Source organism: Ovis canadensis, chromosome 2, assembly GCF_042477335.2.
Source record: "Ovis canadensis isolate MfBH-ARS-UI-01 breed Bighorn chromosome 2, ARS-UI_OviCan_v2, whole genome shotgun sequence".
NCBI classification, from domain to species: Eukaryota; Metazoa; Chordata; class Mammalia; order Artiodactyla; family Bovidae; genus Ovis; species Ovis canadensis.
In genome coordinates, this window is record NC_091246.1 from 84,945,416 (window position 1) to 84,973,395 (window position 27,980).

Below are 27,980 nucleotides of genomic sequence, written 5' to 3' on the forward strand. Positions count from 1 at the left end.
CCCATTTTGCTCGTAAAGGACTAAGACCATTGCAGTTTGACTAAGGTCACAGAGAAAGTAAGCAGTAGAGTTGAAATCCACATCAGCCTTCTATGGGAGCCATGCCCCAACTCTCCACACGCCCAAGTGAGCACTTCCTTGTGCATAGACTGACAATCTGGGGAGGGCTTCCACACGGTGGATTTGCAAACAGCCCTTGGAGATAGCTTTCCAGTGGATTGTGGGGGTTTTGCTTCATTTTGGATCACAGATCTTTTTGATCTTGCTCAATCCTAAAGGAAATCAGTCCTGAATATTCATTGGATGGACTGATGCAGAAGCTGAAGTTTCAATACTTAGGCCACCTGATTTGAAGAGCTGACTCATTTAAGACTCTGATGCTGGGAAAGATTGAAGGCGGGAGGAGAAGGGGATGACAGAGGATGAGATGGTTGGATGGCATCAGCAACTCGATGGGACATGAGGTTGAACAAGCTCCGGGAGTTGGTGATGGACAGGGAAGCCTGGCATGCTGTAGTCCATGGAGTCGCAAAGAGCCAAACATGACTGAGCGACTGAACTGAACTGAACTGCCTCATTTGAAACTGTAAGAGTGAGTCAGCGTTACCCAGGCTCACCCAACAGGTGGTAGAGTGATGGGCCTTTGAATTATGCTTGTGGTGGAGCCTGCCTGGGGTTAAGGCTGAAACAATTAACTCTGCTGTGTGAAAAACAAATCATTAAAAGACATATTTTGAAAAATTGGAAAAAGAAATCATTTACAAAGTGCCCAATTTCAGTTTTGAAAGATATGTGTGAGAGAATTTGAATTGAGTTGTGCCATGGTTTTCCTCCCCCCAGAACCTCTTTTGTTATCCAGAAGTTTCTCTGAAGGTGAGCAGCTTGACCTGCACTAATGTGACAATACACGTCTAGTTGTGAGATCTTGGGCAGATGGAACACATGATTTGGAGAATGGGACAGGGAAAGAGAGAAAAGAGGCTGTTAGCATCCACGCTAGGACCTGGAGAGCCATTTCTGAGTGGAGGCAGGGAAAAAAGTGAGCGAGGCCATGAGAGGCCTTGCACAGTGCCTCCGTGCCACACCTGGGAACAGGGACTTGAGAAGTGGTTGACGTGTTTATTTGGTGTGAGGTCAGCTACAGCTCTGAAAGCAATAACACTATTCCCATAAAACAGAACTCCCAGGCTGGGCCACCAACCTGCTTGCTGCCAAAGAAGGGTGGTGGCCTAATAAATGAGACATTGCTGTCAGCTCTCCATAAATGGAGGATTCATTCACTTTGTGAATTATGCAGGTTCTCCCTTGGCCTCCCATCTCCAATCCCATCTATTGCTTTAACCCCTGTCTTGTTTTGTGCTGCTTCTTTCAGATGAAGAAGAAGGGAAAAGAGATTTGATTTCTGCGCCTATTAACCATGCCAATAGAAGGTTGTGTGAAAAATGAAGCTCTTGGTAGAAGTTAGGAAAAAATCTAGTTATAAGACCAGAAGAAGACTTGAACTTCGGAGAAGACCACGAATGAATTGAATTAAACGCACAGTTCTCTTTTCAAAAGCTAACACAAAATGAGGATGGGTTTTATACAAAAGCAGCTGCTCCTGCCAGTGAGTTTATGCATGTCTTTCTTTCATATGCCACAGTCAGACCTAGGAAATTCCCTGGGAAGTCCCCTCTATCACAGTGCTTGCAGTTTCTCCATTTGACTATGATTCCACTGGATCTTGGGAGACTGATCTTCAGGAAGCTGTTATCACAAAACAGCTCTTCCTGGAGTGAGGAGAGAGCATGGTACCTGGGAAGACAGAGGGAGTAGACTGGGACATGGGAGTCTGGTTACCGTTTTAGTTCTACAGCTAGCAGCCTGGGGGCTTTATGAGGAGCCTGCCATTCCCCTGGCCTCAGTGGTTTCATCTGCAAATTGGAACGGCCTGGAGATGATAAAAGTGAAAGCATCCATCACCATGCCTGGAAGTGCTCAAGAAATGATTCTTTCCTGCCTGCTGACTTCCATTTTCCATCCGTAAGGTAAGGAATTGAACAAGAAGATCTCTTGTCCACTCTAATGTTTTAAGGTTAAGTCACTTTTAGGTAACTCTATTGGTGACATTTTAAGAAATCACCAACTAACATTCTGTGGTTGTAGTCTATTAGATTGCATCCAATCAGAATAGCGCAATAATTGTGACTTTGTATTATGATTTTTTATTTTCCCTTATCCTGATTTTTATTTTCTATTTTATGGCTTGTGCTTTATTAAGTTGTCATAAATCCTTTCAGGTATAAGAAAAGAAGTATAACAGACTAGATGAAAGAATGCCTTAATGGAAAGCCAGAGAATAATGCTAATACTAATAAACTGCTTTTATTGGCTACATACTATGTATGAGGAACCTTGCTAAGCACTTTATAAACACTAGGTCACTTAAAGGCCCACAATAACCCCTTGATGTTATAATTATCATCCCCATTTTATAGATGAGGAAATTGAGTCTTTGAGATACCAAGCAGGTTGTTCAAGGTCATACAGTTAATGAGTGTCAAAGCTGAGTCGCAACTCCAAGTCTGGCTAAATCAGGGCAGTGGTGGGCTGACAAACAGGCTTCCAAAAAACTGAAATCAAAACAAAACCCTAAATGCCTGATATAGAGTATTTACTAATTTCCATCATGTAAATACTTCCACCATGACCAATTTCAAGTTTCTAACAGTTAAATCAGCTGAAAAAAATCCCAAATATTTAACAATCTGCTCTTGCAAGCCAACAGGAGCCAACCCCAAAACACTCCAGAAAAAGTGTAAGTCATCACCACTGAGATACACTGCCTCCCTGGATCATAGGCTGAGGTTGGGGATAATAGAAAAGAAAGAAGAAAGGGAAGATGGTCATAAACAGAGAAAGCAGAGAGATGACAGATTCATTCATTCATTCCACATAGGCTTACTGAATGTTGGCTGAGGACCAAGTATTGTGATACGTGCTTTGGATTTGGGCAAGAGTAAGAAAAGCAGGGTGCCCAAGCCAAAAAGTTCAGAGTGTTTGGGGGAGAGAGCAACACTCAAACAAATAATTGAACACATTATGTGACAGAAGTATGTGTGAGTCTACGGGAGCCCAGCAGAGGGAGGAGTGAATTCTGTCTGAAGGATGCAGTTAGCGACATACGCATGGGGGCTCTAGGTAACACACATTGTTCTTCCGTTCCAATTTATAGAGGTTTGCCTTACTAGAGAGGTGTGCTCAGCTTAGAATTTTACATTTCTGATTATAGAGAAACCAAAGGTGGGGTTAAGAAAGGGACAATGATATAGAAAGTAAGCTCTTTGAGTTAGGGGTGTTGTCTGATTTACCCCTATATTCCTGAGACCTAGCACCAGGCAGAGAACGTAGTAAGCCCCCAGTAAATATTTGTTGACTGGATGAACCACTGTTGAATAATGATTTATGAGCTTCAAAGAACTTTGCTTGAGGAAAGAGGACTAATAACAGGTAAGAAGTAAGCAATATAAATGGGCTTCCCTGGTGGCTGTAGTGGTAAAGAATCCACCTGCCAATGAAGGAGATGCAGGAGACCCAGTTTCGATCCCTGGGTTGGGAAGATCCCCTGGAGGAGGGAATGGCAACCCGCTTCAGTATTCTTGCCTGGAGAATCCCATGGACAGAGGAGACTGGCAGGCTGTAGTCCGCAGGGTTGCACAGAGTAGGACACAATTGAAGCGACTTAGCACAGCACAGCAAGCAATGTAAGTGTATGGAGGATCACATAGAAGAACAGAGTACGTGGGGGGCAGTATATGGGCAGGGACTCCAGGTGTCCAGGGTGGAGGAAAAGGGCCCAGAAGGTTGTGTGTCATGCGATGCTGTCACCTGTTGTGCTGGCTGACTTCTCTGAGGATGATCAGAGGGTGGGGCAGATCTCTGGCTTCCTCTGAGAAGCAAGATGTCCTGTCACATGCCTGCAGATGTATTTGGTGAGCTGGAAAATGCCAGGAATGATACCATTCATCGTTTGACTTCAAAGTTCAGTATGGGAAGTGTTAGTTACTCCGTCACGCACGATTCTTTGAGACCCCATGGACGGTAGCCCACCAGGCTCCTCTGTCCGTGGAATTCTCCAGGCAAGAATATTGGACTAGGTTGCCATTCCCTTCTCCAGAGGATCTTCCTGATCCAGGGATCAAACCCAGGTCTCCTGCATTGCAGGCAGATTCTTTACCATCTGAGCCACCAGGAAGCCCTCAATATGGGAGAAGCTGACAAGTCATTGGTGCGATGAAGTTTGAGGATTTTAGTGGATTTCCTTCACATTTGTTTGTTCTTCTCTTCCTCTGATTATCTGAGAGGAGGCTGCTGTTATGGAAAACCAGGTAGTCTGAATATTCATTCTTAGGACTTAGGACTGGTTTGGTAAGAAATGGGTCTGCTACAAATGTGGGATTTGTAGATTATTTTCATCATAACAATGCCTTATACATGTGGATGGTTCCTAGCTGCAAAGATTTTTCCAGTAATTACTTTTGATGCCTCTTCAAGACAGTCCCATGAGGACATTAGAAAAGATGTGAGTGGCTCTATGTTACTAAAGAAGTCAAATAACTCAGAACCACAGAACTGAGCTCTAGTACAGCAAGGGCCCAAGATCTGTCATTCCAGACACAGAGACCTCCGTGTCCTCCTGGTTTCTCTCATGATAATGCCTGCCTCCTGGAGTGAGCTGGGACCCAGCAGTGTCCAGGAATGGTCTGTCTTGATATTCGAGAACTTTTTTCTCTATAGTGAAAAATGGAACCTGCCTGCCCCAGTTTCCAAGCCACCTCATGATTTGAAAAGCAATTGCTTTAACTCTGACAAAATTAGGCCACCTCCAACCTAAATGGAGCCCGTTTTCAGAGTAAGACCCTGCGTGGAGACAGCTCTTTCCTGGAAGGATAACAAAAGCATGCTTTTGTGTGTATTTCACTTGATGGAAAGGAATCCCCAGTGAGGCCATTTTTTCCCCCTGAATTCTCCCAAGTCCAGAATGTGTCCAAGTTTCCAAGATAATCTCAGAAGAGCCATTCATCTATGAAGATGGCCAAACTGTCTTCCAGCTCAGTAGACAAGGTCTGTTCAAGAGAAAGAAGGTGAGGGGGTGAGAATAGCGGTGTGGGAAGAGGGTGAGGGAGGCAGAGAGCGAAGGAGTAGGACATGCAAGGAGGAAATGTGTGTGGACGAATGCTGACGGGGAAAGGAAGGAGACCAAGGGGCCAGCCCCGACTCCGGGGTCCCATCTGCCAGGGACATTTGCAGCTGATTCTTTTTAGAACCTGTCACGGTCTGCCTGGCGAGCTGTCACTTCTCATCACTTGGCTCTCGCTGAGGATCTTTGTGTCATCACTGTCATGAAGAGACCTGGCAACTGGCAAAGAATTTCCTGGGGCGCTACCTGATATGCCATTATTTGCCTCTTATCATCTTAGTAGAGTAGTTACACCACTGTCAGAGGTAATGGAGACCATGCCACTAAGAAAATTGGCTGTAATTTATTTATCAATTGTTTCTGCATACCACAAAAGCGGCCTTCTACTTTACAGTTGTGTCTAAGGTATTTGAGAGCCCCTGAAGTTAAGGTTTTCCGGCATTCTAAGTTCTACTTATGGCCTTTCCTGTATATGACACACAACACCACCCTTGTGGCTTGCAGGCCGTTTTCTTCTTTGCTTTCTTTAGTCACAAATCATCCTGAGGCATCCCTTAAGTGCATTTGTATTGTTAAGTGCACTGGCTTGATTTGGTGTTAATTCAATTTGAGTGCCCTTAATATCTTGTGGGGGTGATGCAATGCGGGCCGCCTGTACCTTGTAAAATCGGGTCCCAGGTCTGCCTGGGAGCAAAGCACCTTTCCCATAGCCATTTACCAAAGTTGCTGATAAAATTTTCATAAGGGAACCTTTTTAGTCTGACCCTATTGTGTTATTGTACCATTAAGTCTCGGAGAACTGAGCTGGCTTCTAGTGACAGCTTATCACGTTCTCCATTATTGCTGGCTGCCTGAAGAGCTAACGGACTGGGTGCAGTGCAAGCTCCCTCCTCCCTCCCACATCTGGTCCGTTCTGGGAAAAGCTTATGGGCCAGCACCTAGAGGCTAATGTGTGATTGTCTCTCTGTGGGTGCCAGAGAGCTGAGCTCTCTTTCTGATGAGCCTGGGAAAGCTTGAGAGGCCCTGAAGGACTTGGTGGAGCCTTCGTGACAAGAAGGGGAGAAGAATGGGCTGAAAGAGAATGAGAATTACAAAGCACTTTGCTTAAAAAGCAACCTCCAAAGTGGTAATGATAATGTTGACACCACTTTGACACATAGCTGGAAGTAGTGGATTGGGCCAGCACCTTTGGAAGGTTGGCATTAGAATTCTGACAACATGATTAACTCAAAAAAGAACTCCTAATGCTGGGGTTTGGGTGTACCTGGGTTTGCATCCAGCCTCATTCATTGGCTTACCTGCCCTGTGACTTTGATCATGTTTAGTCTTGGAGCTTCAGGGTTCCATCTGTGAAATGGGAATATCAAGGTCAACTCCATAGGCTTTTTGTGGTGATGACGTGAGTGTGGAGTGTGGCTGGCACTCACACAACATGTCTTAGGGTTATCTTGGAATCTCAGAGGTTAGAAGGTGAGAAATCTGGTTCATATGGTAAAGAAATTAGCTGGCTACCACAAGATGGAAAAATGTAAGAGAAAAATCTAGAAATCTGGTCTCCAGACCCTCATCTAGGTGTCTTTCCATCCTTCCCATTGCCTACCCAATGCTGTCCACAGACATCAGGAACTTGGTTGGATTGGGGGCGCAAGAGGCCACATTCCACTTCCCTGATGATGGTATTTCTTAACAGCAGACTAAACTGCTTCTCAGTCCTTCTGCTTGTCTTGGTGGAAATGGCTTGAGCCTGCCTAACCGTGTGAGCCCAGGCCCTGCTTGTCTCTGCTGCTCTGGCTGAAAAAGCTCAGTGGTCTGAGAAAAGAAATGGAAGGTGCTGTTTCAAAAGAACACTTAAAAATCATTGTCATAAAAGCAATACATGTTTACTGTGGAAATGAGAAAACCTAGGTAAAATATAGAAACTCTAGTGAAAGAAAAAAGCTCACCTGTAATCCTACCACCTGTAACCCTAGGCTGCTGCCGTGTGTTTCCTTTCAGGCTCCTTTCCGTGCCCACACACATGCTAGCTTGTTTGGGCCCTTGCTCACTGCAGTATATTTTAGGCATTAAAAGTGCAGTCTGGCTCCACAGGCAAATCATTTAACTTTTCCACTATTGTTTCCTCGTCCATAAACTAGGGCTTCCTCAGAGGGTGGATTAGAGAAGTAAATGAGCTCATCCACCTGACACACAGCATGGAGCACACACAGGAAGCCCTGCCGAGGCTTTCCTTAGCATGACTATTATTCAGTATAAGTCTGGGATTACAGTATAATCTGCTGGAAATACGGCTCTTATGGGGGCCATTTCTTCTTTGCTCACCCCCAGTTGCTCAACTCTGATGCTTTCTTAAACTGCTCATCCAGACAGGGTCTCAGGGTCAGACTGACCCGGCCCTTCCGCAGCTGAATGGTGATAATCATGTGTTCATCTTCCCAAAGGGTTAACGCATGAATTCTCACAACTTGACTCCTGGTGGGCGTATTAGACCCACTTTATAGGAGGGAGAACTAAGATGGAGCAGGCATTGAAGTGGCTGTATGAGGTCTCCAAGCAGATGAGGTGGATGTCCTGGTTGCCAGGAAACAAACAGGGCCACCCATGGGAGTGGTTGGGCTATTCCTGGGCTTGGATTTGCCTTCATTACGCTGGAGATGAGGCTTAGATGGTACAAGGAGGAAGGCTGAAATCACAAAAAGACAAGTTCTTGCAAACGAATATCTCATGGAAAAGCTCTGAGAGTCTCGTTGATGTGTGTTTGTGTGTGCGCACGTGTGTGTCATCTTTTTGGTGTTTTAAAGCCTCCTTTCCTGGGATTCAAAGATTCTGAGAGCGAAAAATGATCATTTTAAGCCAGACTGGACAAGATAGGATCATAAATCAGAAAGGATGGGTCCAGCTGTGTGTGTGTGTGTGTGTGTGTGTGTGTGTGTGTGAGTGAGTATGTGTGTAACACATGCACAGAGAAGGCGCCAGTGTGCAAGCCTCTTGGGGCGAGTGGGAGGAACGGACATGGGCCTGCAGAAGGGAGCTGGTTTTGATGAAATATTGGCTAACGCTTGGGGCACCGAAGGAGAAGAGGCTCTGGTCAGGGAACTGCATTAGAATTTATAATAGATTAGTTTATCTGCCCCTTGATCTTCAAGGGTATTCGGGGAGCTGAGGATGAAGCATGTCTGCCTTGATTTTCACAGCAAGAGGAAACCTCTGGAACAGAATTCCCAGCCTCTCCCTCTGCGCAGCCCAAGGCGGTGAGAGCTTGCTATTCACACCCCACTCAGGTCATTTGGAGGAGGCTGATGGTACCCAGGAATACCGACATACCTCACAACATCACACAAGAAAGAGCCCACTCAGATTCCTCAGGGGAGCTGCTGTCAGGCCATCCGGGTCTGGAGTGCAGCACTGGACGTGCTGGCCCCTGCTCCCCATCCTGCTGCAGAAGTTTGCAATCCATGTTCATCCTCACTGTCCACAGGATTCACTTCTCTCCATCCATCTGTGTGTCTGTCTTTCTCTCTGTTCCTCGCTCACTCTCATGAAAAGGGGAGCCTGCTAGGGTGTTTCAGATGCTCTGCTTTAAATGCCGATGAGCGAAGCAGCCAGGAGAGAAGGAGTGAGAGGTGAAGTGTGGTTTGATGTCTCGGGGTGCTGGGGAGGTGATTCATGTAACATGAGCCCCTTGGGGCCCTTGGTTAAATCCCAGCCTAGCACCCTACCCCCGACCCCAGCTGAACTGGGACTCTGAAGTCCAGCCAAGGAGCATTGCTGGTGCTCCTCTGGCAAACAATCGGAGCGTCAGAGGCAAAGTCCAGGGGAAGGGTGATTCTTTCACTGGAAAAATTACCTGCCGGGAAAGAAGGAATCATATGATGTATGCGGTGAGAAGTCCAGTCAGGAAGGACCTGGCTGTTGCATTACAAGGCCGCTTGCTGAAGCCAGAGGGACTTTTTATTGCCTGAGAGGCCTGCAGGCTCCAGCTGAAGTGGCTGTGGCAAGTCTCTGGGAGGGCATGGTGATGAGGGGCTGCGAGCCAGGGCTCTGGATGCCAGATTGGGAATGAATGGGGCAGAAGCTGAGGAGGGGGCATCACTGTCCTCAGACTCACTCTCCTAAGGCAGGAGGGAGACCCAGCGGAGAGAGGGGCTGCCTGCTTCCCGGCTAGCCAAGGGCAGAGCAACCTCCATTGCTCCCACCTTAGGCTTTGTTTGACATCCCCTATGTTTGGCCACCCTCTCTCTACCCCCAGCTTCTTAAAACCTTCCCCTCTCTCACTGGACCTTCTCTGTGCTTCTCCCTTTTTATGGAAGTTGCATAACCATCTTTCACTGAGGGCAGCCCCTTTCCCCCAGACTTCCTTCATATAGGTATGGGTGCAAAGACTTTGGGGCACCTGACCCAGGTCTGGCCAGGTGATCCGGTAAGCCAGGAGGGTCCAATCAGAAACAAACCTGGAACTTCTGTTGGAAACTTTTGTTGGAACTTTGGGGATGGAGAAGTTTTCTTTCATCTTGGTTGATGAGAGGATAAAAGGCTGGCTTCCAGGCAGGCCCATCAGGATTGGAAAGTCTGTGTGAAAATGAAGCCACTGGAAAGGGAAGAAGAGTGAAGAGGTGGATAGAGATGAGTTTCTAATGGCATCCTTCGAGCACTAGGATCTGATCTTACTGGAAGGCAGGGTCTACACCTAGGACTCTTCAGTTTGACCAGCCAGTATGTTTCCTCCCCTTTTCCATTCCTTGTTCAAATTTTTCCTGCTACTTACAATTGTAAATGTTATGTCTGTATGTTAGGTGGATATACTTTTCTCTCTTTCGTGCATGGAACCCCCTCTCTCCCTTTCTACTCCTCAGCTATGACTATCTCCCAAAGTTGAGTGCTTAGCTTGCTCTTTTTCCTGACTCACTCGGGCTTTCCATGCACTCTGTGGTGTCAACTGTGTGTGACCCCCATGAGAATGATCCTGACTGCCACATTTGTGTTTCTACCTTAGATCTTATTCCTCGTATAACATATTTCCACATGGGCGTCATTCACGTGGTCACGCACAGCTAGCTGAAGTCAATATGTTACTCCTGATCCTTGGGAAGGATAGGGGCCCCCTTTTCACATTTCTTCTCTTCAGACTGGGCATCTGCTTCCTCTAGTTCAAAGTCAGGATTATTTTTGATTCCTTCTTTTCCTCTTTTCTGCCCGGTATTGCATTATCCATCAAGCCTCAAGAATTTCTCTCGTGTAAGTTGTTTTCCTTCATCTACTGCCATCCTCTGGTCTAAGATCTCATCGCGATGATCTCAGAAGCCTCTTACCTGGCTTTCAAACTGTCCCATCTATGTAGCACCCTCCAGCATATTTTTAACTTCCTCAAATACCTCTCTCACTTCACAGCTTACCTGGGAATGTTGGATTTCTCACTGTTGGGCATCTCGGTGTCCCTTAGATGTTGGCATTCATGAGGTGTGAGAAGTCACAGAAACATCTTTCTGGAATACTAATTTAATCTGAAATCTTTCTTGGGGTGTGGAAAGTTAAGGGTTTTCATGAGAAAGTAATTTAAAAATGTTTTTGTATTAAAACAGATTGATCCCGGGTTTCCCAGGTGGTACTAGTGGTAAAGAACTCACCTGCCAAGGCAGGAGACGTAAAAGAGGCAGGTTTGATCCCTGGGTCAAGAAGGGAGCATGGCAACCCACTTCAGTATTCTTTCCTAGAGAATCCCATGGAAAGAGGAGCCTGGCGGTCTACAGTCCATAGGGTTGCAAAGAGTCAAACATGACTAAAGCAACTTAGCATGTACACACAGATTGATCTCATATAAAGAAGAACACAAAATGCTTATGAATTTTAAAGATTAAATATTGATTTCAAAGACGTTCTGAGATTGTAGAAGTCTACTTCCAGCCACCACCCAAGAGTTCTGGGGTTCCTTTTCCTATGCCATTGGGAAGAAAGTTTGGAGAAGCACTAACATGTTGAGTCAGGTCTCATGTCCTCAATTTGGTGTCTACCTCAATTGCCCCTGTCTTTCCTACCCTCCTCCTTGTCGCTCATCATTTCTTGGAGGCTTTCCTAGTTGTTCTTTGAACTCTATACTCATTCCCAACTTCGTTTCCTGTCACTGTCTCCTTTCCCCAGTGATTTCCCCTTTCTTTTTCATCAGCCTAAATGATCTGCCTCTTTCAGCCTTAATCACCAGCTCACAACAGTTTCTCCCTTCTCATACCCTTGTAGCCTTTGGCAATCCAGACCGATAAATGGATTATGTACTGGCCAAGAGTCACTAGCCTGATCAAAACCCTGACAAGGCTCCCTATTATCTGGCTGTGGGATGAAGCCTGGATTCCTTGGCATGGCTTACTGGCTCTAGGCTGAGCTGGTCCCTGCCTGGCTTCAGTCTCATCCCTCCTGTGACTTCTTCTGATCTTTGCCATCCAGACTTCAAGAACCATTTAGTGCACCTCCAGCACAGTGGGCCTTCTCACCTTTATCTTAGCCCTCTCCATCCCCTTCTCCTTATCTTGTCTTTATCCTTTACAGAAAGTATTGAAGAGAGTGAGGTACAAAGAATGGAGCTAGAGAGGTAAAAGGGACCACATCATGGAGGGCCTCACAAGCCCTGATATTGAGCTTTATTCTGAGGACAGTAGGAAAGCATCAGTTGCTCTAAGTATAAATGTGACTACTTGGTTTATGCTTTTTTTGTGGGGGGAGGGTGTTGCCTTGTTTTCTCTTTCTCTCATTTTTATCATTGTTACTTTATACATATTGAATCTATATTGTGAAGTTCATATATCCCAGTGATGGTTATGTATAGTTCTTCTTTCCTGTTGTTCATATTCCCTTTTTTGTCTTAAATTCCGTTTTCAGATATTGGCAGCAATGCTATGACTTTCTTTGATTCATATTTTCACTGAATATTTTTTCATCCTTTCATCTTTCTGTTTTCTTTTAATTTTTCTTACAAACCACATATTGTTGAATTATATGCAAAAAATTTAGCTAATCTGAGAGTCTCTGTCTCTTCTGTACTTAAATCTACTTATCCCCACAACTGTCTCAGATCTATCTCTATTCCATCCACCTATCATCTATTATTGATCATCTATCATCTGTGTATAATCTTACCCTGAACAAGTTGAATGTGTTAACATATCCTCATTCTTTTTGCTGTCCATTCCTTTCTCCCATTCCCTTGTTGATATTGTTTGAAACTTTTGTTCTGAATTCTTATCAACACACTGATTTATTTTTATTTGTTTCTTAATTTTTTAGATAGCAAAAATTCTAGTAATTATTTGAATTTCTTTATTTTCCACATTTCTTTTAGTAATCTCCTGGATTTATTTCTTACCTGAGTTGTCTAAATAGTTTGTTGTGTAGCAAGCCTGCTAAAGCCTTCTATGCTTAAGAATATATCTATTGAGCTCCCAAATTTAAATGATAATTTGCCTGAATATAACATTCTACTATAAAACTCTTTTTTTTCCCCTTTAGTAACAGGTGTCTGGTTACTAGGAGGGGCTTTAGATTGATGGAGCTCTGAGAAAGGGTCAGAGATGAGCTCCAAGGCAGAGTATCCAAGTCCCTACAGCATCTTACCCCAATTTTTTGCCCCTTCACAGGCCACAACTCTGGCCAGAATCCTCTTTTAAGTGTTCTGAGAAAGTGCCCTTGGAAGAAAGTGAACACTGTGGATAAGCTTTTCAAACTCTGGGTGGCAACCCATTAATGGGTCATGAACAGTTTAGTGAGTCAGCCAGTGTAGGTATGGGGAGGAGGAGGGAAGGGAGAGGAGGAAGAACAAGAAGAGCAGAACATGAAGAACAAGGAGGAAAATGAGGAGGAGGAGGAGCAGCTGGAGGAGGAAGGAGAAGGGGCGGAGAGGGAGAAAAAATAGAATGGAATAGAACAAAATAGGCTGAAAAAAAGTGGAGGGCATCCCAATGGAAGCACATTCTTCTGTGAAATTTTCTTTCATTTATTCAGGGCTATATGTGTACTGAGTCACCACATGAAATGTGTTCTCTCATTGTGAGTGGGAGTCAAATTTGAAGAATATAGCTCTTGATGTGACCCACCAACCTTGAGGTGAGGGGGCATGGAGGCAGTGGTTTGGTGGTTTACTCGCTCAATCGTGTCCAAATATTGTGACATCATGGATGGTAGCCCGCCAGGCTCCTCTGTTCATGGAATTTCCCAGGCAAGAGTCCTGGAGAGGGTTGCCATTTCCTTCTCTAAGGAATCTTCCCTACCCAGGAATTGAACTCAGGTCTCCTGCATGGCAGGAGGATTCTTTACTGACTGAGCCACCAGCAGAGGAGTGAGTGCTCAAGACCGGCTGACCAACCCATCAGTTTGTCCCTCCACAGGGTGTTGCATTGTTCTGGTTTTACCCTTGTGCCACCAGCCATCTGGCTAATGTCATTGTCTTCTTTTCCACAGTAAGGCAGGAGATTGTCTCCTGAAGGTAATGGCAAGGGCAGAACTTGGGAGCTTCTTTTATCACTTTGCTCATACCTGTTGTCCCCACCCACATTCAGTCTACCAAGGGCTTCCCCAGTTTTATGTTAGCTCTCCAAATCCAGTCTTGCTTCTTCTTTCTGTGGTTCTTCCAGGTTGGTTGTGTGAGAGGGAGCCAGCATCTCAGGCTGGTTTGCACGCTGTCAGGAAGCAGAAACCTTATTTGCAATCTGATCTAGAGCCACTATGGTCCCATACCCTGCTCTTCTGTATCCTTACCTTTAGCAGCCTTCATCCTTCCACACCACCCCAGGCCCTCCCACCTCATAAATCCTCCTGCTTCATTCTCTTCCTTCCCTCATGCACTGTCTATTTTGACTTCTGCCTTTGCCTGTGATTATTGGAAACCTCAGGCCCCAGCCAGCAGGGAAATTTATAGCTAAACAATTACACTGTTGAAACCCTGACAAGTCTACCCTGGTTAATGGCTTTGAAAATATGGGAGAGGTGTGAACAGCTAAGTCTACGAGGCTCCATGTTGCAGGCCTACAAAGATAGACTTGTAGGACTTACTTACTTTAAAGGGAATTGTTCATTTTCTCTTCCCCTTACATTAGTGTTCCAAATGGTAGTCTCACTCAATATGGATTCGTTACCTAGAGAATACCTTGGATATTTGGATAATCATCTTCTAAATAGTTTCTTTTTTCCCTTTCTTATTATGATTTTTGGAGCTTGGCCAACAACAATGCAACAGGCAGGCTGCAGACTGAGGGAAAAAGCACACAGTGCTGGGTTACATTAGTAAATTATCGTCTATTAGATGCAGGTGGGATTCCTCAACTTCCCGGCCTGGCAGAAAGCTTTTAATAAAGCAGCATGAGAAGGGAAGAGCTGCTTTTGAGGTGGTGTCATGGAATCTGGGGAGGAAAGGGTCAGGCAGGAGAGTTCCGTGGTCAAAAACAAGACTCCGTGCTGCTGGAAAAGTGGGTACCTAGGGGCGAGCCATCACGGGCATCCTGAAGAACTGGACCGCTGCCTTCCCAGGGCAAGCAAATGACTGATCTGACCCGTCATTCCCTTGGAGCAGTTGTAGCTGCATACCTTTTACGCGACTTCCTGGTAGGGAGGTGTACTTTCCTGCCCTTTGACTCTAGAGTGGGCCAAGTGATTTGCCTTGGCCAATGGGAGGTTTGCAGATGAATTGTGAGCCCGGGTTTGAAATACACACATGAGATGGGACTTGCCACCTTGTGCTCCTACTTTCGCCATGGAAAGGACACACCTCAAGAAAGTGCCCTTCCAGTGAAGACGAGAGACGTGGGGGAGCTCAAAACCCAACCCACAGGTTGGAACCAAGCCCAGCCACACTCAGTCTCCATCACTAGCCAAATCCCTGTCAACTCATAGATGTGCGAGTGAAAAATAAGAGCTTTTTGCTGATTGCTGCTGAGATTTTTGTGGTTGTTTGTTATGAAGCACATCTCACGGATGTACTCAGCAGGGCTGTCCTGGGACTCAGTGGGGAGCCACACTCTGCCCTTTGCTGAATCTGTGTAAGAAGTGGAGGTGGTTTTAGAACCCTGGAAAAGTCTAAGCTGTTGCTTTCTGTGGCAAGATGACCCATGCAGATGGCAGTGCCACTTTCTCCACAGCATGGGTCTGGAAAGGAGAGCAGAGATACAGTCTCCAGAACTTCCTGAGACAGAGGAAGAATTGAGAGAGCAGTTCTGTAAAGGAGCAGGAGTACAGCGTTTCAAAATGTTGCTTCAAATGGGAGGTTGAAGTCCTGTAGGTGATCTGCATGTAGTTTGTGCCAAGACAAAAAAATAATGTGCTGAGAGGTTTTATGGTCATGACTTCGCTAAGAGCGAGTGGGAATCTGTGTTGTCTTGACAGGTGTAGCTTCTAATTCAACGCTGGAAGTTTCAAAGGTTTGATTTGACCGATACTTGGTCTCAGTCTTCAACACTTAACCCAGTACTAAACAAATAGGAGATGCTCAATCAATTGACTTATAATTGATAGATTATCAGGAAACTTAAACCTAATCACAGCACTGCTACTGATTAATTGCATGATCCCAGACTAAAAGCTTAACCTCAGTTCCCTCATGTGGAAATGAGTAGGAGGCTATTTGATGTCCATAGTCTCCATGATGATAGTTGGGAGGATAAAGGGACATGAAGATGGAAAAAGTCTCACTCTCCATAAGTGATAGACTATTATTATCCCCTAGGCACTGCTGTATTGGGTGCTTGTAACTTGTTGAGCAAAAAGGAGGCTGAAGCAAGAATGCAGCCTTGAAGGGGTCAGAAGGTGCTATTTCCCTCTGCTGTCTCTACAGGAAAATGAATAAAGGAAGTAACAATAATATTTCCCAGTCCTTTTACCACTGTAATTTGTGAGGCCAAATCAGGTCTCTGGGTTGAGAAATCAAGCTTTTTATTGCACCTTAAATTGCATGATGTGAGCCCTGATTTGACCTATAATTGTTTTGTAAAAACATTTCCTCAATCAGCTACATTGGAGGATTAAACTAGCAGCATCTCTGATCATAGGCCCTCTGACCTCTTTTTAAAGCTCCCTGGTGACATAGGTAGTCATGTACAGATGTGAGAGTTGGACCATAAAGAAGGCTGAGCACCAAAGAATTGATGCTTTCAAATTGTTGTGCTGGAGAAGACTCTTGAGAGTCCCTTGGACAGCAAGGAGATCAAACCCACCAATCCTAAAGGAAATCAACCCCGAATATTCACTGGAAAGACTGATGCAGAAGCCCTAATACTTAGGCCACCTGATGTGAAGAACTGAGTCGTTGGAAAAGACCCTGATGCTGGGAAAGATTGAGGGCAGGAGGAGAAGGTGGTGACAGAGGATGAGTTGGTTGGATGGCATCATAGACCTGACGGGCATGTGTTTGAGCAAACTCCAGGAGATAGTGAAGGACAGGGAAGCCTGATGTGCTGCAGTCCATGGGGTTGCAAAGAGTCAGACATGACTGAGTGACTGAGCAACAACAATAACAAGTGACATAGGTATGGTTTGAACTGTGTCCCTCCAAATTCACACGGTAAAGTCCTAATACCCAGTATCTCTTAAAGTGACCATGTTTGGATATAGGGTCTTTACAGAGATAAATTGCAAATAAACAAAATAGCCTTCTGTGACCACCTAACTTAAAATAGAAGCACCCTCACCACACATGTATTTCCTATTTCCCTTTCCCGCTTTACTCTTAACACCTGTATCTGCATGCTTTAGCTTGTTGAATATATATTGCCTAAATCCCTGTACTGGACTGCAGACTCCATGAGGGCAGGAATTGGGTCAGGTAGCTGCTTTATTTTGTGCACCTAGAACAGTGCCTGGCACAGAGTAGCCATTCAGTGATGTGTTTGTTAATAAATAGATCGGTGTTTGACATACGGTGCACTGATAAGGTACAGTGTTGTATCATCAGATATTGTACCATAATGTTCAACCCCGACTCATTCTTAGTGATATGGGAGTGATAAAAATGACAAGTAAAAAATCAGTTTTCTAAGGTGTATATAGTAGAAGATCCTAATTATATAAATACATGTTTCCAGGAAGAAATAAACCAAGGTGTTAATAGTTATCTTTGGTGTGACTTCCCTAGTGGCTCAGGCAGTAAAGAGTCTGCCTGCAGTGCAGGAGACCTGGGTTTGATCCCTGAGTTGGAAAGATCCCCTGGAGAAGGAAATGGCAACCCACTCCGGTATTCTTGCCTGGAGAATCCCTCGGACAGAGAAGCCTGGGTGGGATACAGCCCATGGGGTTGCAAAGAGTCGGACACGACTGAGCAAATAAGCACAGCACAAAGATAAACAAGTTAAAATGAAGTCATTCCTGTGAACCCTAGTTTAGGATGACAGGTATCTCCATAGAAAAAGAAAATATGGAATCAGACATTCACAGAGGGAGAGCTCCATGTGAAGATGAAGGCAGAGGCCAGGGTAATTCTTCTAAAAGTCAGGGAACACCAGAAATTACCAGTGGTCTACCGGAAGCTAAGAAAGGGGCATGGAACAGATTCTCACAGCCTTCAGAAGGAGTCAACCTTGCCAACACCTTGATTCAGACCTGTAGCCTCCAGAACTGTAAGACAATGAATTTCTGTGTTTCAGGTCACCCAGTTTGTGGTATTTTTTAAGAGTAGCCTTAGCAAACCAATGCACATAGAATTTTTATTTGTGAAAAAGCTGGTTCGTTGTATTGATAGCAAAGATGTCTACAGTGCTTACGATTTACCAGGCAAGGTTCTAAGTACTCTACTTATAACTTATGTATTCCTCATCAGAATTCTCTGAGGTAGGGACTCCTAGTATCCTCGTTTTGCTGATGAGGAAACTGAGGCAATCAGGTGTTTTAGTAACCCGCTTAGGGTTAGAGTCAGTATGTGGCAGAACCAGGTATGAACCCAGGCTGACTGGCTCCAGAGCTTGTCCTTTTGCTTTCCAGGAATGTGAGATAGGACATTTAATGGTGTCCACTTGTTTGTGCAAAGATCCCAAATCTGCTGCCTCAGTCTTTGCTCTCTAGAATAACAGAACAACTTTATTTCCAACTCTAAATGATGCCTTTTCTGCTATATTTATGATATAGTTTCCCAAACTTTCCCCCTTGCCTTTTCCTCTGAATATCCCTTACTTACTTGTCAACATTGTCATTCATTTACCTCAGTTATCTAGGATCCCAAATGTGGTCTGATCCAGTTGGAAAAAGAGTTATCACTTGCCATGATCTAAATATTATATTGATTTTTTAGTAGTTGCATTACCCTAATGATCACATATTAAATCATGGTCAGCTGACAGACCTGGTCAAAACTCATAGCTCTTAAGCTGGTATTATCCTGTCTGTACAGTTGATTCTTTCAACCAAAGTAATGGACTTTGTGTTTGTCCCTGATCTTTTTTTCCCCAATATTTGCACTGTCAAAATTATTTGAATCTTGATTCTATAATTCATGGCTACTCATAATTTTATAGTAGATTTCTTTGTTGGAATATGTTATGGACAGCTAGCCTTCTGGAACAGTCTATCCTTTCTACCTAATTCAAGATGACATAGCCAAGCAGTTACTTTGGTCTTAATGAAATGACAATTTCAAGCAAGTGTGTGTGTGTGTGTGTGTGTGTGTGTGTGTATTTATGTTGGTGTGTACTGTATTACAGTTTTAAAAAATTTGGTTTGCTCATAATTTTATTTGATTTTTTTAAGCTCCCTGAGCTTTAAAATAGAAATATTGAAGCATGTTTAGATGAAGAAGCCATGCCTTATTCTAGGCTTGATCTGCCCCAGAGGAGTAGTATTCTGTAGCCTTCCTATGGTCATGCAATCCAATCTGGAAATCCAGTCTGCTCACCTTTGGGGAGTTCTTGGAAGATCCTCTTTTATAAAAGAAACATTTTCTACCCTGAGAGAGAAAGGAGGGCTAAGCAAGTATTCTTAGCAATTCACCAAGCACTCTGGAATTACCTTCACATTTTCAGCTTCAAGCCCATGTCTAAAAGACATACTGATTCCCAAAGCCATACCAGCCTCCTTCTTTTTCATGGTAGGTGACTTTTGTCTTCTTTGGGCTTTTCTCCTGCTACTTTGCTACATTTATCCATTCTGCTGCTTGCTATCCTAAACCAGTAGCTGCTATTTCTGTTCTGCTGATATGGGGAATGTCTTTGTTTCTACTGATTTTATGGCTCTTATACTAGGCTCTGATAAAGTTTCATCAGTGTATTTAAGTTTCTTTGCAGCCCTCTCTCTTAAGGAATGCAGAATCTTTTTCTGAGGCTAGGTGGAAGCACATGGGTTTTTAATTAGAAATACCCCTTCTTACTGACAGTGGATCACTGTTCCACATAAATTCCAGACACACCATCAGAGGTCAAATTCTTACCACTTCTGGTAAGGTAAGCTCATTGGGTTCTAAGGTGGACATTGTCAATTGTTTACTAACATCCATTCTTTCTTCTTTCCTAACAAAATCCTTATTTTCTTCTTGGTATTCGATGTCTGTACCCAACTCAGCCTTGTAACTCAAGGGAGGTTTGTTCAGTCTTTCATTTCAGGGATGGGTCTTGATTGGTCTAAGCCAGTCCTTACCACCCCATCTCCTTTGCTGGTCATTATGCCTGGAGCCAGGGATAGGACAGTTCATACCTGATGGTTCCCTGGCAACTACTGGTCCATTGGGTAGCCCTGGGACTCGTGTTGACTGAAGGGAAGAATTTTTAGTTCACAGTTAGGGGAGAGTTTTTGTCTTTTGCTCACTGAACATGAATAAGGAAAAATGTAACCATCTATGCTGCTGAGAGCTAACTTGTAATCTTGAAGGAAGTCAGCTTGAAGACAAAGCCAACAAGTACCAGAAGAACAGACTAAGGGAACCTCAGAGGTTCAGAGTCTGGGCTATGATGTGCCCTGCCTTCCTCATATGTGGGGTAATACTTCTTCTTTCATTGTTTATACCTGTTCTAGTCAAACAAGTTCAAATTAATGCAGGATCTTAAGGAAATGGGAGTCTTATGTTCTTGCAGGTTTGGTAGAATTCCTGAGGTGGGCTTGCATCCAGGGGAAACCCAGCTTTCAGCTTTGTTTGTATAGTGCAATTGAAATATTTGTTTCCTATGGATTAGATTTTTTTAACATAACAGAGATGCTCACTGGACCCTCAAATAAATTTGTCTCCATTGATCCAGTCTCTTATCCCAATTATTCTAAGCTTCCCAGGTGGTGCTAGTGGTAAATAACCTGTCTTCCAATGCAGGAAACATAAGAGACCCAGGTTCTATCCCTGGGTCAGGAAGATCCCCTGGAGGAGGGCATGGCACCCCACTCCAGTATTCTTGCCTAGAGAATCCCATGGATAGAGGAGCCTGGTGGGCTACAGTCCATAGGTTCACAAAGAGTTGGACATGACTGAAGTGATTTAGTGTGTAGCATGTATAGGGTGGTGATGATTATGTCTGATCATGCCTTATAAATGAAACATAAATGTAATAACCTTAGAAACCTTAAAAAGTCTGACGTTCATTTTATAAAGCTGTATAAATTATGTTGACGAAGGGAGACATTTAGTTCATGCATGACTTAAAAAACAGAAAAAGTTCATTGTGACCATCCATTCCAAGATGCCTGCTCTTAGGAAAGGTACTTGGTATCTTCCTAACAAAAGGTACAGACTCTTTCCAGTGTGTCATATCTCTGGTAGCTTGGAGAACTTGGAGAAAGAAGGATTTTATGTGGTAACATGATTATTTCCAGCCTTTCTAATCAAATAGCTTATAAGGAAGTGAATTATATACGGTCCAAATTGGTTTGAGGCAGAATAAATTCACTCACGTCTTCATGCTAGGTATGATGGGTTTTTAAGTTTTAGACGTTCAGTTTCTTTTCTTTTGTGACAGCCTCACTTTAATGTCTCAGGTTTCCTGAATACCAAACTCTCTTTGGCTGATGTAAACTTGTATTAGTGGTTCTGACCTAAAGGTGGGATAATTTGCTTTTTTAGGGCAAAGATATACCTAGTTTCATTTCAAGTAACCAATAACCTCTAGTTTTTCTTTTAGTTGAACTTGTATATTTGTGTAGTGTGTGTGTGTGTGTGCGTGCGTGCATGCGCATGCTTTCGTATGTCTCCTTATGGACACACTTGCCTGAGCTTTTTATAAACCAGTAGCAAACAGCTTAAGAGATGTGGTCATATAGAATGGACTGAGAGTCCTTTTCTTGAGTGAGAGATAATAAATCATTCTTCTCAGGTGGAATCTTTTATTTATGCTTTGGGATTCCATTTTATCAAGAAAGCTTTGGTTTTCCTTTTTGGCTTTGTCTAAGCTCTACTTTAGTAAGTAATTCCAATCAAACTGACATTTATTAGTGAGGACATGGTCCACTCCAATCTCATACTCACAGTCCAGCTGTTGCCATAACAACTTTGCTCTGGACTTCCCTATTTGTAAGTATGTGTGTATAATGGCAGTGCTGTGTGGTTGTAGATTTGCTGTTTGTTAGTAGAATAAAATCACTATCTACTCCTATGTCTTAGGAATCAGTTAGCAAGGGTTTTTGTCATTAAGAGTTTTCACTTAAAATCTGAGGAATTGAATAGTATTACCATAAACAAGAATATAAGATTTTACTTGTGGGTTGTACACTGAGAATATTTCTGTTTTCTAAGACATTTCACACTCATAGTTTTATCCTCACGGTAATCATGGGGGTCTGTAAGGTACGTGCGTACATGTCATCATCAGTGTTTTATAGCTGAAGAAAATAAAATCAGAGCAAAGTGATTTTTCCCAGGCCCACTCAGTTAAAAACTGGCCAGTCCTGAGATTCAAACTTAGAGCTTCTAAATTCCAGTATGGCTTTGCCACAGGAAGAAACAAAGGTTGAAACAGTACTCTGAGGTCATTCCAAATCATTGTCTGTGTTGTTCTTGTGTGTGTGTGTGTGTGTGTGTGTGTGTGTGCGCGCGCGCGCGTGCGTGCACCATCTCAGAATGTAAGAGCTGCCTGTGTTGTTTTCAACACTAATTTTCTGAGATATCTCAAGGAGATTTTAAATACTTCCTTAGTTGGAAAATAGAGCTGTTTATTTGGGTGCTCTGGCTGGTGTGCCAGTTAAATAATTTCTGTGTTGTTAAGTACTTCTTAGAAGTGGTTCTAGAAAGATAGAGCTTCACATTCCTTTCTTTCTTAGAGATCCAGAAATTCAGACTCCCTGGGGATGGAACCTCTTTAGCTTCAGGGTTTTTTAATAATCAAATTTATTTATTTTAATGGCAACCCACTCCAGTATTCTTGCCCAGAAAATTCTATGGACTGAGGAGCCTGGTTTGCTATAGTACATGGGGTCACAAAGAGCTGGACATGTCTGAACGACTAACATTTTCAGACTTTATTTATTTATTTTTAATTGAAGGCTAATTGCTTTACAATATTGTGTTGATTTCAGGTTTTGAAAGGATTTGAGTTGTTAGCTCCCCCATGGAAGAGTTTACCATTTTTAGTGCTCTTTCTACATGTAAGAGAGAGTATTTCGTCCTGATTGTCACATCTCCTGGAGTGCTCTCTGTGATTTCAAAAACTCATTCAGTGAATTTTTTGAGTGTTCGTATATGCTGGCAGTGCTCAGCGCCTCCCTTTAGTGATCTCAGTTTTCCAGTTTACAGAGACTGTGTTCTGAAGCAAACAGTTGATTTTGCTGAAACCAGTGATAAACTAAAGAGACAAAAACATTGTTTTTCTCTCCAGTTACTCTGCTTCTACAGACTATTCCATTGAGTTAATGTTGGACACAGGTGGTTCCTTTTAAACCTGAATCAATATGTTCTAGAAGTTGTGCTATTAACATTTGCAATCTGTATAACAGGATACTTAAAGTAAAGGCTGTTTCTTTAAAACAGAGAAGGAATATTTGTGGAGGCTGGGCACCATTTTTTCTTAGCTCCGATGAGCATCAGAAGGGGTCTTTGAGACTGGGAATGGGCCTGCTGAGCTGGAAGGCAGCCTGTCGGCGCAAGGCAGAGGAAGGAAAGACATAGCTTGTGTGCATCTTTGTCCTCTTCTTGATCTACACTCCCTCCCAAAGTGGTTTCATCCTATCCCAATGGCTTGCTGCATTTTCAGAGCTTGTTCAGAGAGATAGAAGCCATTCTAGGGAATTCCCTAGAGGCTCAGTGGTTAGGACCCTCTGCTTCCAATGCAGCAGGGCTTGGATTGGAGTCTCACTTGGGGAACTAAGACCCTGTATGCCTTGCAGAGTGGTTAAAAAAAAAAAAAAAGCCAGTCTAAGTATTATAAGCAGTAATGACTTCAGTTCAGAGAATCAGAGGCAAGCAAAACTGTTGGAAGGGCTGTGGAGCTAAGGTCAGGGAAACTCCCAGTGCTGATCTCAGCTGCTGGCAGCACTGGAGTGGGTCACTCTGGAAAGTTTCCCCGGAAGTCACTGTGGACTTCAAGTCTCCAGGAGCAGGTGATTCTCCAGAGCTCTCCTGGAAACCCCCGTATCTGCTGATATATCTGCCTGGAAATCTTTCTGGAAAACTCTGGCTTCCAAACTTTGTGCAAGGGCCTCTGAAAAGAGACCCTAAGCCACAACCACAGATGGGAAGACTTGTAAGAAATGTGTTTCAAGGCTCTCCCCCACCCTGTGATGCAGAGGAGAGTATAGCAGGAGGTGGTGCCAATGCTAAGTTATCGGCTGACAACCAAGAACATTGCCTGTATCCATTTTAAAGACCATTTTTTCAGTCCTTACCACGTGAAAAACAGTTACATATGAGAATGTGCAAGTCCAAGGTTCCATGATGATCACAAATATGAATGGATTTGGTAGCCTTTATCCTCTTAAAAATTGTTCTTTTAGCAAAAAAGTAGGAAAATAAAAAGAAGAAAGAAGAAACCCAGTGATAGCCTCACTTTGACCTTTGTCTCTGTCCACAAAGCAAACAACTTTACTAACCAGGGACAGTAATTTTTAAACCTTTCATATGAATCATTACAATTGGGGCTTTCCTGGTGGCTCAGTTGGTAAAGAATCTGCCTGCCAATGCAGGAGACCTAGGTTAGATCCCTGGGTTGGGAAGATCCCCTGGAGAAGGAAATGGCAACCCACTCCAGTATTCTTGCCTGGAGAATCCCATGGACAGAGGAGTCTGGTGGGTTACAGTCCATGGGCTCACAAAAGAGTCGGACATGGCTTAGTGACTAAACCACCACCACCTCCCTGAATCTTTACTAAATCTGAATGAATTTCAAATATTGGCTAAGAGTTTATCTATTCTACCATAAAGAGAAACTCCTAAATCAACAGTTCTCAAATGTCTGATACAGTGAAGTACTTCTGGAATATTAACACAATGAAAAAAAACACCTTTCCTTTTACAACTGAAAGAGGATGATCAGGAAAATAGAAATAATTCTTATAAAGTAGAAAATCTTCTCCTAGCTCTTCCCCTCCAGCTATTTCTTTTTTTTTAAATCCCTGTTTCATCATGTGCTTTTCTTCTAATTCCTCTTTCTCTCCTCACACCAGTTGTACCATTAGCTCTTCCTTCTCTTTGTTTTTCCAAGGAAACTTGGTCATGGCCAGGGATGGTCATCCCCCACCTCAGGAACACTGACTGTGCTAATATAAATCATTTGTGGAGAACATACGATAGCCGACAGCCCAGGCCAGCAGGTCTTGGAATGTGTTCTCCTGCCAAAGCCCCTCCTCCCTCCCACAGACATTTTCATCACTGGATTTCAAAGACAGATAATGCATGAGAAGAAGTAACAGCCGTTTTTCTTCCCCCAGCATACCTTCCTCCCACTAAAACTCACCCTGATACCCAATGGGAAAGAAATGAGACAATGAGGTTTTTTTTTTTTTCCTTAGAAAATTTGCAAGACGAAGCCCTAGAGACAGAGCATGCCAGATGTTGTGGAGAGCATGGCCGCTGGGTCCCTTCGGCCACACATGCTGAAGTCATGAAGTCAGGAAACCTGACTCAGGAGTCGCCGTTCCAGTGTGGGGGCTGACAAAGCACCGCATGGTCCAGGACGGCTGGAAACTGAGCCCATCCCCGGAGCCCAGTCCTCTTCTGAGTGCGTTCTTGAGCCGGGGTCAGTGGGAGGGAGCCTAGAGACGTGGATTACTTCAGCACTTTCTGGGAAACCCTGAAAGGTCAGGGTAAGCTGGGGGTTTGCTGTCCCTGCGGTTGCAAGGAGAGTCCCGTCCACACTGTTGATGGATGCTGAGTGCTTGGAGTCTAACCCTGGGTCCCGGTACAGGGTCTTGGATGCATACTCCCACAACAAATGAGATGAGATGTCCAATAGGTTTAAATGTGAGAAAGTAAGAAAGCACATGCTTCCATGTTTTTCTGTTCCAGGTTTGCCTTTATTAAAATTATAGTGAGACAGTCCTACAATAAATGAACACAAACACAAGAGTGAACCAAGTCTTAAAATACAAGCTCTAGGCTCAGCCTGCTCCTCCTTGAGCCCAGATGCAGTCAACTCCCACTCTGCCATAGGCTATTGTTCCAGGTCCAGCTGGCATATTTATACCAGACTTCTATGGATTCAGAAGGCTTCAGTGCTATGCTCATTTGCTCCAGACTTGACACAGCCTGGCAAAGCAAATAAGATCCTCCTTTTTGGCCCTGCTGATCAGCTCTGGGAACAGCTCCAGCTGCCTCTGATTCCCTGGAGACCAGAACATCCTCCTGGGCTCACACATAGAAACGTTCCCCAGATTTGGAGTTGTACAATCAACATGGACCCATGCTCTGGTTCTTAAATTAGTTCAGAACATTCACCAGGGAGACTTGTTATAGATATGGATTCCAGGCTGCCAGCCCCAAAGATTTGAGTGGACTGCTACAGACCAGGGCATCTTTCCTGAGTTCCCAGGTGGGTCTGATGGACTTGCTGATCGTTGGTGACCTGTCTGGGACAGCTGCATTAGAAACTTCTTCTTACAGCGATGCCTCCAAGTGCCTCCCTAGTCCCCCCACCCTCCCCCAGCCAGACAGGTGCAGACATTTGCTGTTTGCTGTACATCAGAGCATTTTACAACTAGCTTTCTGCAGAACAATAAAAACAAAGGAGTTCAACTTAAACATAGCCAAATGACTTTTCACAGAGCAGTAAAGTGATTTCCTCCCCGGCTCTGCTGTGAAGCAGATCTGAGCGGCTCTGTCCATGCTGCAAGTTGACCCTGGGCCCACTTCAGAATCGCCCTGCAAGAGACCTGGACTGCCAGGTCCAAAGTCCATCATTGTGGTTAATTTCAGGCCTGCATCCCCAAGGGTGGGTGGGAACTGGCTGAGGCCTCAGACCAGCTGGGTGGAAGAGCCCCATGCCCACGCTGCCTGGTGGCCTTTGGAGCGCTGCAAGGTGGGTGGTCTGTGAGCTGGCAGAGCTCAAGGCTGCAGGAGTTCACAGCCCCCTCTGGGGGACATGACGAATGGCCGCGCTGACAAATCCTGGTCTGCTTTCCATCTCGGAGCCGTGCATGGTTTCGCTTTCAAAGCAGGAAAACAAACCACAGGAACCAGACACAACACTCACAGGCCACAAATGATACAGCCATTTTCTCCTCTCAAATCAGGGACCTGCAAAGGTGAAAGAAAAACTGCTCTGTTAGAATTTTTTGATGAAGAGTGGGTACAGAAAACTCCCCCAGGGCTTGGCCTGAAACACCCCCTGCACCCTCCCTCATCACCCCTCCTTCTGATCAGCCTGGGATTCAGTCCTCTTTGGTGCTCAGACCCATATGATACTGGTCTTTTCCAGGGCTTCCCAGTTTGCTCCAGGCCTGATGATCCCCAGGTAACTGAGGAAGGGCCGCACAGGACACACCAGTCAGTCCATGTCTGCCAGACGTGCTCCCTAGAGTGCCACTAAAACCCCTTCTGAAGAAAAGACTCTGCAGGTAAAGGATGTTCACAATATTCTAATCTACTCTGACCTCACCTCCATTTGAATGATGAGCCCAGTGAAGAAAGGAGAAAAGAACAATGTCATGAGAAGCGGGTTGATTTCTGTGGCCCGCTTCTTGCTGATGTTGTCTTGTCCCCATTCCCCTCTTTCACCCTCTGTCCCTTCCTTTAGGGTGTGCATGGTAATTTAAGGTTGAATTACCAAGAACCAGAAAGAACTTTGTCTCTGCAGATTGTGAATGAAAACCATGTTAGCCAGCCGATGTAATAAGTGATTCCCCTGCTTCAGCCTCTCCCATCGGCAGATGGATCTCTGGGATGCCTGGGTCCTGTCTGCCACACGAGATCATGTCAGGAAGCCTGTCTTCTCTGTGTTCTCACAGCAACATAGGAAATGTAGCAGACAGCTTGGGGTGGTCCTCTCCCCTGGCGGCTTGTGTATAAAGTGGCTTTGTTCCCCTAGCCATAGCTAGCTAAGCCTATCTGGACCAATGAACTCCTTCTCTTCATTGTACAGTGGTTAACAGCAGGGATATGCTCATGAGAGAGGTGCTATAAGAAGTAGGGCCATAAGTGTTGTGGGTAGACAGGACACTGTGAGCAAAGCAGGGAGGACCAAATGAATAAAGAGTTCAGAGAAGGCTGTAGGGAGCACTGGGAAAGAAGGGCAGAGCCCCTGTTATATCAGGTTAAAGTACTTGGAATACTCTTTTAGGCAATTGGCAGACACAATGGCACCCCACTCCAGTACTCTTGCCTGGAAAATCCCATGGATGGAGGAGCCTGGTGGGCTGCAGTCCATGGGGTCGCTAAGAGTTGGACATGACTGAGCGACTTCACTTTCACTTTTATGCATTGGAGAAGGAAATGGCAACCCACTCC

At 44.4% G+C, this 27,980-nt stretch overlaps 1 long non-coding RNA gene across 4 annotated transcripts in view; it reads left to right on the forward strand.

The window, feature by feature from the left end:
• Positions 1 to 556: 556 nt before the first annotated feature.
• LOC138433620 (uncharacterized) overlaps positions 557 to 27,980 on the forward strand; it is a 165,844-nt gene continuing 138,420 nt past the window's right edge. For 2 of the 4 annotated variants that reach the window (XR_011254382.1, XR_011254381.1), the window contains exons 1-3: positions 557 to 2,027; positions 25,049 to 25,257; positions 26,953 to 27,091. This is a non-coding gene — a long non-coding RNA (uncharacterized lncRNA). Of the gene's footprint in view, positions 2,028 to 9,009; positions 9,171 to 25,048; positions 25,258 to 26,952; positions 27,092 to 27,980 lie in introns of those variants that run through there. The other 2 variants (XR_011254380.1, XR_011254383.1) reach the window with 1 other exon arrangement.